The following is a 2,613-nucleotide window of genomic DNA, read 5'->3' as shown; positions in this document are numbered from 1 at the left end:
CTTTTCTACGGATCCAAGAGCTGGATACTGATATCATGGATGGGCTGAATAACAAATGACGAGGTGCTCAAACATATGGGCAAAGACTGATAATCGTTAAAAAACGGAAGCTTCAATAAATCGGACATATCATGAAGATCTGGCAAACCTCGGCTAAATCAGCCAAGACTTTGTCTAAACTTAAGGCAGAAAGATAATTTTGGTCGTGGTTGTTTACAGTTAATATCGTAACAACTTAGAACTGTTCAATAAATTACTACACCGATTTTGCATTCGTTGATTCAACTTGTGTAACCGAACAAACAATCATGGTATAAATGAAAAATATTGAATTCTGTTTCTTTTGTTGTTTAAATAATGTAACGTTAATGGTTTACAGTTTGCAAGAATAGGTTAAAATTGTATTAATTTGAGGCGGTGAATATACTTTTTATTACAATAGATTGGCATAAAATGGATTGGTTGTAAACATAACTGTAGGAGAACTGTTGAACGATACATTCAGAATCATGAAAAAAATAATGCATGGGCAGGCATCTTAGAAGACAAAGTGATTTGTCCATTGTATCAATGAAAATTTAAATGACGAAGCAGCCACTAAATTGTAGGTCAATTACAGCAATTTTTATAAAAAGCAACTTTTTTGACAAATAGAATTTTTAATGTAAAATACATGTTTATATACTAACAAACTTAGTAATCAATTTCTTAATTTTGTTGTTCTTTAAATCGACAGCAAAATATTTACATAAAACGATTTTATTAATGAGATGATTGATGGGTTCACAAGTTCAAATAATTTACGTTTTCGTTGTATTCTCTACTATAATATTGGTAAATTTATCGAGTTATTGAATTATTTAATGTAGATTATTTTATTGAGTTTATTTTATCAGTGGCGCCATAAAAGCAAATTTGCTTTTTTCAAGGAAAACATATCGCAGAAAAATAAATTATTCATTATTATCGGTTTCGCTGAATTTGTTGTTGTGATGCTGGGAAAAAAATTCTTTGCTAAAAATAAATATTAAGCACAAAGTTGGAATATTTATAAATCTTGATTTTTTTTTTAATTCAAAAAAAGTAGTTTACATCGCAAACGCTGATTAATTTTGCAATATCTGTAAAATTGTTTGGTGAGTGTCGTTTATTATTTTTATCTTTTACTTGGTCCACGCTATAGATAGCTTTGTTTGTTCGTTAAATATTTACACAATTACTACTTTACGGGTTGTATTAATGGTTGTTTTTCTTTCGAAGAAAAAAATTTGTCTGTAAACAGTCGTCCATCAAACATAACAATCCATTTTCTATTTTAATGCAATTTTAATTATTGAAGGCGAGTTTTCAATCTGTCCAAAAAAGAAAAGTTCAAAGGTTTTTCGCAGGATGTTATTCGAAGGCAAATGGATAAACAAAATTTTTCTTTGATTTATAAAAAAAATCTTTTTAAATTCATTGAAACGCTCAGAACGAAAACGTTTTCGACATGAAATCGTATTTTTTTTTCTTATTTTGATTTCTTTCTGTTTGTGCAATCGTTAAATTTGGAAGTCGTGTATTCAAGAAATGCCTTTACTCTACTTGGCAAGCGTTCTAGGTCGTAACTTTTATACGGCTTTCGAGAGATACCCAACGATGTTGTACTGTCAAAGATGAAAGATGAAGATTTGTATATGTTTTGATTATTTCGAAAACGCACTTAGTCTGACACTATTTTATAACTTGAGGGCAAAGATAAAATTGATTTATTCATATATTCGGACTTCATACGCTAAACAATATTATTTACCAAACTTTAACTCTATTTCATAAAATCCAAATTCTAATCATAAGATAAATGATTTTTTTTATGACACACATTTTATGTTTAATTTTCATATTTTTATAACCTTGTGAAAATGTATTTTGAAATCGAGTGTTGTTTTAATAAATAATCAATCGTTTCCATACACATAAGATTTTTTTTTTATTTCGCAGTAATATCTTCTTGTCAACCTGCTCAAATATGTCTAAACCCACTTCAATCACGTTCGACATATACTCCTGTCCAACAAGATGAATTACGTTTATTTCTTGAGAAAGTTATATTTTCATTATATTACTTCAGATAGATTACCTATCAAACTAATTTATTATTTTTAGTAATATTTTAACTACGTTAGTACTCGTTACCGCCAGCGAAGCAATAAATTTCCGACAATCAATTTAATGAAATGTTGGCACTTGACATAGTCATTAACAAGGGACTAACAAAGACTTCATATTTTTTGAACTTTAGACAGGTTAAACAAAATGAAACATTTTAAATACTCGATCGAGTTTTGCACCCAGCAATTTGAGTCAAGACTTTTCACATGCTGTAAATTATGTACTTTGTACTGATTTTGATTTTACTTGTAGTGTAAGATCCTCAACGCCCAGAACTCTTTTTTGCAAGTTTGTGAATGAGGTTGCTTTTTAACGAAATGTTATTTAACTGTTATTTGTTTGAAGGATTCTTCTTTTGATCTCCTTGGCAGTTTTGTTATTCGAAGTGACCAAAAAAAGTTTTTTTCTTGCACATTTGAGATTATAATTGAAAAACCTTCCTTTCAGCCGAAGAGATAAAAT

General features: G+C 29.2%; 1 long non-coding RNA gene across 1 annotated transcript; it reads right to left on the bottom strand.

Moving 5' to 3' along the window:
* Positions 1 to 1,725: 1,725 nt before the first annotated feature.
* Positions 1,726 to 2,224, bottom strand: LOC139430788 (uncharacterized). The gene is made up of 2 exons (XR_011641156.1): positions 2,176 to 2,224; positions 1,726 to 2,127 (listed from the first exon to the last, which is right to left on the bottom strand). It is a non-coding gene; the product is annotated as an uncharacterized lncRNA (long non-coding RNA).
* Between the last annotated feature and the right edge of the window lie 389 nt (positions 2,225 to 2,613).

The sequence above is a fragment of the Onthophagus taurus genome, chromosome 7 (genome assembly GCF_036711975.1).
Source record: "Onthophagus taurus isolate NC chromosome 7, IU_Otau_3.0, whole genome shotgun sequence".
In the NCBI taxonomy this organism is placed as follows: Eukaryota; Metazoa; Arthropoda; class Insecta; order Coleoptera; family Scarabaeidae; genus Onthophagus; species Onthophagus taurus.
The sequence above is the reverse complement of the archived record's forward strand: the minus strand, read 5'-3'. Positions and strand labels throughout refer to the sequence as shown.